The 12,848-nt window shown below is 41.8% G+C and overlaps 1 long non-coding RNA gene across 1 annotated transcript; it reads left to right on the top strand.

The window, feature by feature from the left end:
- Positions 1-601: 601 nt before the first annotated feature.
- LOC113068232 (uncharacterized) lies at positions 602-2,545 on the top strand. Its single transcript, XR_003279497.1, has 3 exons — positions 602-726; positions 846-968; positions 2,215-2,545. It is a non-coding gene; the product is annotated as an uncharacterized LOC113068232 (long non-coding RNA).
- The last annotated feature ends 10,303 nt before the right edge of the window (positions 2,546-12,848 follow it).

Raw genomic sequence — 12,848 nt, 5'->3', positions numbered from 1 at the left:
GTAAGTTGAGAGGTGATCAAGGAACCAATTTTGTTGGAGCAAGAAGAGATTTTACAGAACTAATGAAAGGAATGGATCAAGAAAGAGTTAAGGCTTTAGGATGTGAATTTCTTATGAATCCTCCAGCAGCAAGTCATATGGGAGGTGTCTGGGAGAGGCAAATAAGAACCATAAAAAGTGAAAATTCCAAGAAAGTGAAACCCATAATTAAAACTGTGTTTCTTGAAATACCTATACATAAGGTTGTTGTTCTGCTTCAAGCAGGTTGAGAGGTATGAAATTAGGTGGTTGGTAAAAGGAATGTTTTCATTGAAAGGTTGGAGTGAAAAGTGTAAATTAGTAACTATATTGCAATTTGAGAAATCTCACATTAAGGGTGTATGATTTGGTAGGAGTGTAAGTGTTTGTTATTATATTGTGTGTGTATATATATTACATTTGTAAGTTTTTTACGTTTTTCTAAGATTTTTGTCATGAAGAAAATAAGTTACATTTATTATTTGTGAATTAATTTTTTGTTATTTGGTTTGGGACTTTTATTTGGAAATATCCATGGTTGTATTTAATGGCTGAGTGCTTGCAAGTTTCTGACTTCCTGTAAGCAAGCTAGCTGCAAACACGAAAGTTGAGCATGTGCTCAATGGATGTCTCTTCTTGCAAGGGATTTGAACATGAGATTAAGGAGTATTCAAGACAATTTCTTTCATATAGCATGCAGCCAAAGAGGTATGTCGTTTTATATTTGCTTTATATTTGTATTTTGTGTTTTGAAGGTCTTAAAGTTTGTTTGTTTGCTAATGTATGTTTTGGTTTATATTAAGTTCATGTGGTTTGTATTCATTTAGTTTTCACGGTGGATTTGAGGGAAAAAGCCATCAAATAAACAGGTAGTATGGAAACCACTTGTGCCAGCGTATGCTTGAGGGGAGTTACAGGCCGGCACTTAATAATCATAAACTCCGCCAGGGGTGAGCAGTGTTTGCAGACCATAACAGCATTGCGGCACCACGCATCACTGATGTAAACACAAAGCTAGGGATGGGTATCGTTAAGGTTTTAACGGTATTACTACTCTTACCGATACTGCTTAACGGTCCGGTACTTTAACGGTATCTTATCGGTACTTTGTGTTGTGTTACTTTGTGTGGTTTTAGGCAGTGGAAAACTTAGCATTTCTCTGTCTGCACATAATTTTGAAATATGCTTTGACAGATTGCTTGTGTTACCACCCTTACATGCAAAAATTTTGTTGCACTTATGACAACCACTGCATCTTATGACAACCAGCATTATCTGCATCAACTCTAATGAAGTATAACCACACTTTGAAACGTTTTGCTGTCTCCGCGCCTGGAAAAAAATGAGCTCGTTGCACCGCGTGCGTGACGCGACCGGATCCCTTCCATTATGAGCGCGCATACCACACGCTTACATTTGAAATAACGAACTTGAGCGCGTGATATGTGAACGGCCCCTTATGTGTGTGCGCAGCACGCTCATTCTTGTTGTGTGTGTGTGTGACTGACAGTCTCCGCGGAGCGCATGACAGATCTCGCAGATCTCACAGACAAACGTCTTAATATGACCGCACATTAGAAATGTTTGGTGAGATAAAATGTGCACGATAACATTATTAAGCAAAAATACATAGTACATAATTTTTTCCCCTCCAGTACCGAAAGCGGAACCGATACCATCAGATCTTACTGATACTACGGTCTTTCATAATTTAGCCCCGGGGCCAGTTTAATACCGGGTTTAGGTACTCATCCCTACACAAACCCCGCCGCCATGGTTATTCCTCGCGCGATGAGAGCTCTGTCGGTTTGACAGCATGTCAGCTGAATAGTGCCGTCTGGAACACTGTTGCTAAGCCATGGTTCCGTGAACACAAAAACACAACAGTCTCTTACAGTCCTCTGAGTTTAGCGTAGTAATCACATGTAGTCCAGTTTATTGTCCAGTTTATTGTCCAAAGAGCATACATTAGCCAGTACGATGGTGGGGATAGCTTAAAGATGAGGAGACGTGATGAAGGCGTACAAAAATTGCTCATTGCTCGTTATTCTGTGTTTAAAAGCCCTGGTCTGTTCAGTCTTCCTTTGCCAACTCAGTTAGTGTGTCATTACCTGTTCCCTGTGTGGATATACCCTGTTTGTTGGATTAATTAAAGACTATTTCGTGTTATCCTTGACTCTGTGTTCCTTCTGGCAGTGTTCATGACCGAAGACCCAACCTAAACAGTTTCCCGAGCCCGAGCCCACTAATGATGGAGAGCCATCTTCTGCCATGATCCACAAGCCAGAGCAGAGCCAAGCGACTGAGAAGTGTGAGCGCAGAGAGGTGCTCCGGCCCCTGCATCACAGTTGAGGGGGAGCTGAGTATGAAGCGGTGTTAGTGCCAAAACCAGGAGGTTTATCTAATGAACTGGGAGTCTGAACTGGAGATTGAAATGCCCCCTCTCCTCCCTACATCTTCTCTGCTGGTCCCGTCCAGCCCTACTGTATACAGGCCACCAGGGAACCATAAAGACTTTATTAAAGAGTTTGCTGATTTTAAATCTGAGTCAGTGCTGGCAGCAGATAAAGTTTTAATTGTTGGTGATTTTAATATCCATGTTGATAATGAAAAACATACATTGGGATCAGCATTCATAGATATTCTGAACTTTGTTGGATTTAGACAACACGTGTAAGGTCCTACTCAGTCAAATTCATACTCTAGATTTAATACTGTCACATGGAATTGATGTTGAAATTATGCAGCCAAGCAATGATATCTCAGATCCTTATTTAGTCTTGTGCAAACTTCATGTAGCTAAAACTGTAAATTCTACTGCTTGTTTCAAGTATAGTAGAACCATCACTTCTACCACAAAAGGCTGCTTTGTAAGTATCTTCCTGATGTATCCTAATTCCTTAGCATATCCAAAACCTCAGAACAACTTGATGGAAGATTAAGGAAAACAGTCAGACACCATGGTATAATGAGCATACTCGCACCCAAAAGAGAACAGCCTGGCGCAGCTGGTGGAAAACAAAACTAGAAGTATTTTGTATTGCTTGGTGGGAAAGTACGCTATCCTACAAAAAAAAATAAAAAATAATTTTTGGTGTTGATATTTCCCAACAGCACAGCAGTAATGACTTCATGAACTACTTTACTTCCAAGATCGATACTATTAGAGACACAATTGTAACCATGCAGCCGTCAGCTACAGTATTGCATCAGATAGTTGTCCAATAGATTGCCTGAGGAACAGTTCCACACATTCTCTACTGTAGGAGAGGAATAATTGTATAAACTTGTTAAATCATCTAAACTAACAACATGTATGTTAGACCCTATTCCATCTAAGCTCCTAAAAGAGGTGCTTCCAGAAGTCATAATCCTCTTCTGACTATTATTAATTCATAACTGTCATTAGGATATGTCCCCAAAGAACTACAGAGAGATCTTGAATCTACTTTTTTTTGTCCAAGATATAAGAAAATGTTTTATCCTTACAATTATATTCCTTCTTAGAGAAAAATGGTATCTGTGAGGGTATCCAGTCAGGATTTAGACTGGATCATAGTACTGGGACTACTTTAATTAGAGTTACAAATGCCCTGCTCTTATCATCTGATCGTGGTTATATCTCTCTATTAGTGATATTAGATCTTAGCACTGCAATTCTTTGTCATCAGTTAGGAAACTCGGTGTGCTATTTGATAGCAATATTTTTTTAGAAAGCCACGTTTCTAGCATTTTTAAAACTGCATTTTTCCATCTCAGAAATATATCTAAATGGCGACCTATGCTCTCAATGTCAAATGCAGAAATGTTAATACATGCGTTTATGACATCAAGATTAGATTGTAATTTTTTTTGGGGTGGTTGTTCTGCACACTCAATAAACAAACTACAGCTAGTCCAAAATGCAGCAGCAAGAGTTCTTACTAGAACCAGGAAGTATGACCATATTAGCCCGGTCCTGTCAACACTGCAGGAGCTCCTTATTAAACATTGTATAGATTTTAAAATCTTGCTTATTACTTAAAAAGGCCAGAATGGTTTAGCACCTCACTATTTGAACAAGCTCTTATTACGTTATAATCTTCCATGTCTGCTACATTCTCAAAACTCAGGCAATTTGATAATACCTAGAATATCAAAATCAACTGTTGGCTGCAGAACCTTTTCCTATTTAGCGCCTAAACCCTGGAATAACCTACCTAACATTGTTCTGGAGGCAGACACACTGTGTCAGTTTAAATCTAGATTAAAGACCCATCTCTTTAACCTGGCTTACACATAACACACTTACACATTTCTAATATTCAAATCCATTAAAGGCTTTTAGGCTGCATTAATTAGGTCAACCAGAACCAGGAACACTTCCCATAACACCCGATGTACTTGCTACATCATTAAAAGAATGGCATATATGCTTATATTAGTCTGTTTCTTTCTTATTCCAAGGTAACTGTAGCCACCATATGCAGTACGTATCCAGACAAGATGGTGGATCAGCACCTAGAGAGGGCCTCTACAGCCTCGAAAGTCAGCAGAGATGATCCATGATAGCAGTGCAGTCGGACACAGCTGTTACTCCAGGTCCCAAAAATTTTTTTTATGTCTATTTTATGTCTGTTCTTATGTTTCATCTCCTCATCTTTGAACAGTCTCACCTTCCAGTCCTCATCATCCAAAATAATCAGATAAACACTCGGAAACACACATCTATGATCAACAGAGCCTTCTGGAAATCGGCAGTGTGTACAAACCTCAGCTTTTGCTGGTGACTACTGAGAAGTTACGAGGCCTCTGTCTGCTGAAGCTGAACCTCGAGACCATGGCCTCACCTACTGACGTCATGCCGGCAGTGTGAGTGGGGACTGAAATGCAGCAAGCGTGAAGGTACACGAGCTTGGCTAAGGGCTTACCACACTAGACCAGTGATTCCATCACTCTCAAACTTTCGCTCTCTGGAAAATAAACTGGACTTAATTCAACTCAGTCGGTCTACACAGCATGAAACAAGGGATTGTTATGTGTTTGTTTTCACTGAAACATGACTAAACAACAATATCCCTGACTCCGCATGGGTTAACCTGCTACCGAGCAGACAAAGATACAGCACTCTCTGGTAAGACGGACAGGGGTGGCTTGTGTGTGTGTGTGTGTGTGTGTATGTAAACAAAGAGTGGTGTAACAGTGCTGTGGTAGTGACAAAACACTGTTCATCGCTGTTGGAGTTTGTTTGTAAAGTGTCGACCATTATATCTGCCGCAGGAGTTCAAGGCCATTGTTATTGTCAGAGTTTACATTCCCCCATGTGCAAATACCAAGGACACACTTCACACGCTGTAGAGCTGTAATTAGCATAACAGAGAGCATGCACTTTGCTTTACAGCCCCGCACCTTCGCTACCGAGGAGTCGAAGGTTGTGTTTACCCTAACCTTACTATCCAGCAAAGCCGCCCTATGGGGGACGGCGGTGTGGGAAAACCAACATCTGTGTTGCGCCTTGTTCCACACCCTCTCGGATGAGATGAAACGGGTCTTCGATCGGGCCGCGGCCGGCAGGGAAGCCGCCCACCAGCTCTCAGACCTGCATCAAGGTAGATCTTCAGTCACGGATTGCTCCATCCAGTTCCGCACCCTGGCGGCCACGTGCCAGTGGAACGAGGCAGCGCAGTGGGATCGAAAGAGATCTTCTTAAGCTCTAACGTTGCTTGTCATCCAGGGATAAGTCGAACTAATGGGTTAGTTAAACAATGATTCTGGTGGCCACTTATGGCTCGTGACGTCCACGATTTTGTTTTGGCTTGCTCAGTTTGCGCCAGTGGTAAGTCATCTAATCGACCTCCTGATGGGCTCCTTCAACCGCTGTCTGTCCTTTAGAGACCCTGGTCCCACATTGCACTAGATTTTGTTTCCGCCCACCTGTCCTCTAATGGCATGACTGTCATTTTGAGCATAGTGGACTGGTTCTCGAAGGCAGCACATTTCATTCCCTTCCCCAAATTACCGACAGCCAAGGAGTAAGCGGTCATTGTCCTAGATCACGTCTTTCGGCTTCATGGCCTCCCGGTAGATGTGGTTTCTGACAGAGGATCTCTATTTATATCAAAATTTTGGAAAGAATTTTGTAAGTTGCTAGGAAAGTCAGTTAGCTCGTCGTCGGGTTATCATCCCCAGAGTAACGGGCAGTCTGAGCGAGCCAACCAAGATTTAGAGAGGACGTTGCAATGTTTGGTCTCCAAGAATCCTTCCTGGAGCCAACAACTCTCTATGGTGGAGTACGCTCACAATTCGTTACCAGTGTCAGCCACAGGCCTCTCTCCTTTCCAGTGCAGCTTAGGTTACCAGCCACCAGTTTTTTTCCCAGTCTGGAATCTGAAGTCGTGGTCCCCTCCGCTCACGCGTTTGTCCAGAGGTGTTACTGCACCTGGACCAGAGCCCGCAAGACTCTGCTCCGGGTGAGGGAGCGCACTAAGGCCAAGGCCGACCACCACCGGTCAAAGCCTCCCGTTTACATCGTGGGTCAAAAGGTGTGGCTTTCTACCAATAACATTCCTCTGTGATCTGCGTCTAACAAGTTAGCTCCCAAATGTATTGGCCTGTTTACTACGACCAAGATCATTAGTCCGGTGACAGTCCGCCTCAAACTACCTCCAGCGTACAGGAGGATACATCCCGCCTTTCATGTGTCCAAAATTAAACCCGTGTTTTATGCACATATTAATCCACCTACTCTGGTTCCCCCGCCGCCGCGTCTCGTAGATGGGGAACCGACTTATTCGGTTAATCGTATTCTGGACTCGAGACAGAGGGGGCAAGGATTCCAGTACCTGGTGGACTGGGAAGGTTTCGGTCCGGAGGAAAGGAGTTGGGTATCTGCTAGGGACATATTGGATTACTCCCTTATTGATGATTACAATCAGCAGGTAGGCCCTTCTGGGAACTCCAGGAGGCGTTCTTAGAGGGGGGGGTGGGGGGCGGGGCAATGTCACGGTTGGTAAACCTTGTTCTCTGTGTTTTGCACTTTGTGGTGAAGTCTGTGTGTTTCGCGTCTGAGACATGTTTTAACTTATTCAATACTTGTTGTTATGAATGTTAAAGGCCGTGTTGCAAGGTTAATTTTTTAACGAATTTGTGCAATTTGCTTGTTGGTAATAAACATTTAAACTGTTATCATTGTATTTTATGTTGTTTGGTATCACAAAACGGAATATAATACGAAAAAGTAGGTACTATCTTACAGCGGTCTCCTTTCCCCCACAATGCATTGCATCATGTCACGTTGGGGAGAGAATATACCAAAGCACGCCTTGAGAGCATTGAGAGAGTGACTAGAGAGACGAGTAGTAGACCAGAGTATTCAGATAGCGCAGATTATAGATAAATAGATAAATACATAGATATATATAGATAGATAGATAGATAGACTACTTATATAGATAGATAGAGAGATATCGACCAACAGCGACCCAAACGCACTCACTTCCCCTACAGCACAAGCTTTTCAACGCAGTTTCCATGGGACAGCACCGCCCACATGGGACAGCACCGCCCACACAAGCACCTGGCAAACACAGCGACACACACGCGGCTACGTTTGCAACAACATTTTCACCGGAGGAAGATATAAACGCTTAGAAACGCCCATATAGCTAGCATGATGCCTTCTATTTCTAGATGACAAAGACAAAGTTTACCAGTACTACGACACTATGGCAAAGGTTACGATCACTGCCACTAGATGTAAAGAAAACGTTGATTTTTTTCACTCTGTGTTACTCAATGACAGTAAAAAATAAATAAAATATATATATGTGTGTGTGTGTGTGTGTGTGTGTGCGTCGTTATTGTGCACTGCTGCTCGTAGACTAGCTCCAGTGCTCATTGCTGCGATTCTAAGTGATAGCAACTCACCAGGGCACTTCACCAACTCTCCACTCATTCTCCTCGGACCATGCATAGGCTTTGACAGACATCAGTTCTTGGCAATTCCTCATTTGCCCTCTTACGGCTGGCTCGATCGAAATTACAAGGCTGCGGGCATCATACATGTTGTTTCTTGCCACCTCTTCCTCATCCCAGTCAGTCGCTATAGTTCTGATGCTGCATTCCAGGTTTTTGAGCTCGTAATCACTATTTCATACCATGACTAACGACTTTGTACCGTTCCAGGCAAGTTACACCAAACTTTCTGAGCGCAAGGAATTGTAACTAGATTATTTATTTTATTGCAACGTTACATTGACCAAAAATGTTTTTTTCAATGTGTACCACTTGCATAAACACTGCATCCGTAGGCAGTATTAAAAAAAAAAAAACTTAATACCAAAAACTTTAAAAAAAATAGGTCTTTAAGACCAATTTTGAGACATTTTAAAAATGATATACATATATTGAGTGATTTATGTTCCCATTAATCGAAAGTGGTGGTTAACCTGCAACATGTGTTTAAGTACGTTTAAGTACTTTGTGGCTGAGTAAAATATGAAGTGGCGTTAAATATCATTATCTGGACCGCTATTGAGGCTTTAAAGTATACCATAGACAACAGTAAGTTCTAGCTACGTTATTGGTAACTTAATGCATGGTAGAAAATCTGAGGAGTGTCTGAATCCTCTCTCTCTGCTTACATTTAGAGTTTAAGAGAAATATAGTCATATTCTGACTACTGTTTATTTTATGTTTGTAATGTGTATTAGTGGTTAAGGAGGAATGAGTGTATGCATATGTTCCTTTTATTCATTTGTATTTGTTGTATTTGCACAGGTCTTTTGCTTGAGAGTGTCTGAGATTACTCCAATATATTCAGCTCATGATTTGTGGTTAGCATATTTTGCAGTAATGGCCACCCCGTTCTTCTTCAAAATGTGGTGAAACGCAAATTGTTGTTGCGGACCTTTTCTACCCCCCCCCCCCCCCCCCCCCCCCCCCTCCTTGAATTCTGCTGTTGGAATGTGATCGAACAGAGTGGTGGCTGCCGTATGGATGTGTTTTGCACGATTTGGTATGTATAACCTCCTATTTCCCTTTTTGTCCTCATGAAGGTAAATGGGGCTATAATTCGTTTGTGTTTTATGAAGTGAAATCATTCTGTGAGTGGGATTGTTTCAATCCCAGTTACAACTTGATTTCAGCATGGCTGGCACCTTCAACACTGCCATTTTGCTTTAATTCTGTTTTGTTTAATGATTTGGGTTGTATGTATTGATGTTGTGTAAGCCTTTTTCCTTGTTCTTTTGTGTTTTCATTTTTGTTCTTTTTTTTCTCTTCTGTTGTTAATATTCATTTTGCTTTTGTTAAATGCATGCTGTGCACCTGTTAGCATTGCATTTGCTAACGCTCGTTTGGTCTTGTGTTTGATGTACATCTGTGTTTTTTTTGTTTTTGTTTATTTTGGTTGCATTTATTCTTCTTGTTTTATATTTTTGTAACGTCGGCTTGGTATTTCATAATTTGTCCTGTTATTTCTTTTGTTGTTGTAACCTTTTCTTTTTTTTGTACTGGAGCTGGGGCCTGGAGAGGGCAGGCTGACCCTTCCCGTGTGGTTATCTCACTGTTCACTAGAGTGGTGTGGAGTTGCCGTGAATTCTTTGGAGAGTGAGTGGTTTGAGGCACGTGTGTGTGTGGTTATCATTATTACTATTACGGGCATTCTTGAAGCCCGGTGTCCAGCCTGCCACCTTAGTAGTAAGCCCCAGCTCTTTTGTTGGGGTGTTTGTTTTCTTCTCTTGTTTGTTTTGCAGCAGGTGGTGCTGCTTGCTGTGTGGAATCTCCTTGTGGTTACGTATGACTCATTGAACGAGACCATCTTGTTTTTTTATTGTTTGTTAAATAAAGATGTACAAGTTTTATACAAGGTACCCATGCCTCTTGGTCATTTTCTGAGATATTGAAACTGAACTGCCTTTAACTATCATTTTGCATTATTGAGACACTGTTTTCCAAATGAATGTTGTTCAGTGCTTTGGCGCAATGTATTTTGTTTAAAGCACTATATAAATAAAGGTGATTGATTGATTGATTGATATTGAACCTGTGCCCTTTGGGCTTTTCCCAGAGTTCGTTCTGGGTGGCGTAGTCGTTACTTTTTTTGTAATAATAACTTACAAAATTAAGAGCTGCCGCGATATCTCACTACTCCACAAAAAGAATAAATTCTGCTTTAAATTTGGTCGAAGGCATTTCCTCTTTGGCTATATTATAAGCTACATTGAACTTAATTATCAATTCAGAATCCTCATTTGCTCGGTTTGCTAAATCTTGATGCCGAAATGCAGTGGGGAGTGCTGCTGCATCACGGGATATGTACCTGTCTCTACACTTCACGTGCTTCATACTGTCATTGTGAAGCTTCAATGATTAGTGTTTGAATTGTTTTGAATCAGTTACAAATTTGGACAGTCCTGCAATTGAAGGCCCACAGAATTTACAGTATACACAGTGCATTGCTCCGTCTTGGTACCTCGCAGGGCTGAAGCCAACTTGATGTGTTGAATGCTCAGAGCAAGTTATAAAAATTATTCTTAAAATACACATTTCTGTTTTAATAGATGCTCATAGTAAATCATAGCATATTGCCTAAAACAAGGTAGGTACAAAAATAATGTGTGATACATTTGCGACCCCATAAAAATTAGGGTAGCAATGGCATTTCGAAAGGTTGCATATGCGACTATTTTGGTTGCAATGTAGTTCCCTGGTATAGTTTGTATATAATTTCTGTCAAACTGAGAATTGCCCCAAGTGCTCTCATAGACTTCAATGCAAAGATTTTTTTTTTTTTCAAACTGCAGGCGTTGCAATGCAATCTCAATGAGTTCCGGGAGGGCATGCCCTATAACGTGCTTTCATCATCGTACATAACCTTAACTTGTGCAAAGACTGGTGGGAACAGGGAGATCAAATAATGTTTAAAAACTATTTGGAATTTTAACATCAAGAAAAAAATGAAAAACTACTTTAATATCTTTATCAAACGTGAAAAGAAAAAAAAATAAAATAAAAAGAGACGGGGACAGCTATGCCTTTGTCAGCTGAACTTGATCGAAACGTTACCTCAGCGCAGATTAATTCTATCGTGTCATTGAAAAAATACCATTAATTCATTGTAGCAATAAGGATAAATTGGTAAATAAAGAATTAGGAGAACCAAGACCAAATGTAAACATCAAACTGTCATGGTTCATAGGTCAGTGCGTTCATCTTGAGTCTCTGTCTGATTGTCTGCGTCTGTTAACTAGCAGCAGTTGCGGTAATGAGCACCAGCTGCAACTCATTTGTGCTGCCTTTAAGTTTGGCTGGCATCCTGTTCGGGTTGTTGGTTCATTGATTGATTTCTCGTCTGTCTCTATCGTCTAGTTGTGCTCCTGTTGGTTTTCTCTGGACCTTATTCCTCTCCCGCCTAGGATTCCTGAGTTGGGTTTGAGTTACTGCTGCTTGAGTGGTCTGGACTTGATTCATCTGGGGTTATGCCATTGTCTTCCTACATTCTCATTGCTGACTATCTGAGCTACAAATAAACAATTTTTACCTCACACTTGGAACTCGAGACTCGATCATTGTGACAGAACAAACCAACCAGAATGGATCAGTTGAGCTCGGCAGAATTATGAGACTTTTTAACCAGCAATAACTCTCGTATGGAACGTCAAGAGGACCAGACTACGGGTAGTGCAGTCCAACGGGTGCGGGTAGTGCAGTTCAAGCCCTGGTTGCTCAGGTTTTGGAAATTACCACTCAGTTTCAGCGCTTCAAGTTAGAGACCGTTTTTTTTCTCAGCAACCACCTGCGTCCAATCCACCAGCTGCCGTGGATCAAAGCACCCATTCTCCTGAGCCTCGTTTACCACCAACAGCCTTTTATTTCGGGGAGCCCCAGTTGTATCGCTCATTTTTGGCTAAATACTCCCTCTATATTTCTCTTCAACCGTTATCGTTTCCCACTGAGAAATCCAAGATAGCATTCATTATAACTCTGCTCACAGTACGAGCAGCAAGCTGGGGAACCACCGTGTGGGAAAAGAGACTTCCGTGATGTGCCTCCTTCCAAGCGTTTTCGCAGGAGCTGAAGAAGGTATTTGATCGCGCTGCTTGTGTCAGAGAGGCAGCTAGACTTTTCGCAGAGCTGCGACAAGGGGATCACACTGTAGCCGATTATTCAGATTCTGGCTGGAATTCTGAGGCACAGTTGGACCTGTTTCTACTCGGACTTTCGGACACCATCAAGGACGATATTTATTCCACTGATTTACCCGCGGGGGTGGATAAACTCATTGAGCTGGCTACTCATGTGGATGCCAGAGTAAGGAGGCGTGTCCAGCAGAAGACACTACGGAGAATCCCTGATGTCACTCATCAGAGCAGCCTATCATCAGTCACTGAGGAAAGTGAGTTCTCTTTCCCTGATCCCGAACCCATGCAGAAGGGCAGGTCTCGCCTTTCACAGCAGGAGAAGCAGGGACGCTTAGAGAAAGGTTTATGCTTGTACTGGGGAGCCGTTGGTCACATTGTTCTACACTGTCAGTAGGTAAGAGGTTACTATTCCAAGCACTCATCAATAATGTGTTGAGAGATATGGTAGATCGAGCAACTTTCAATAAATCCTCTCTTTCTGTCACGTCAATACCGGTAAGGCTGACACTTCATGCATTAACTTTTGATTGTAAGGCTTTGGTGGATTCAGGGGTGGAGGGTAATTTCCTAGACTTCAAAGTTGCTAGAAGACTTTATCCTCACTGACACTCCTGCTGCCCCTGTGATTTTTGGGCATAACTGTCTGGTGCTCCATAATCCCCACATAAACTTGGGAAAAAATTCTGTCTTGTCCTGGAGTAAATATTG

This window comes from Carassius auratus, linkage group LG44F, assembly GCF_003368295.1.
Source record: "Carassius auratus strain Wakin linkage group LG44F, ASM336829v1, whole genome shotgun sequence".
Classification (NCBI taxonomy): Eukaryota; Metazoa; Chordata; class Actinopteri; order Cypriniformes; family Cyprinidae; genus Carassius; species Carassius auratus.
Note: the sequence above shows the minus strand (reverse complement) of the source record. Positions and strands in the feature narration are given on the sequence as shown.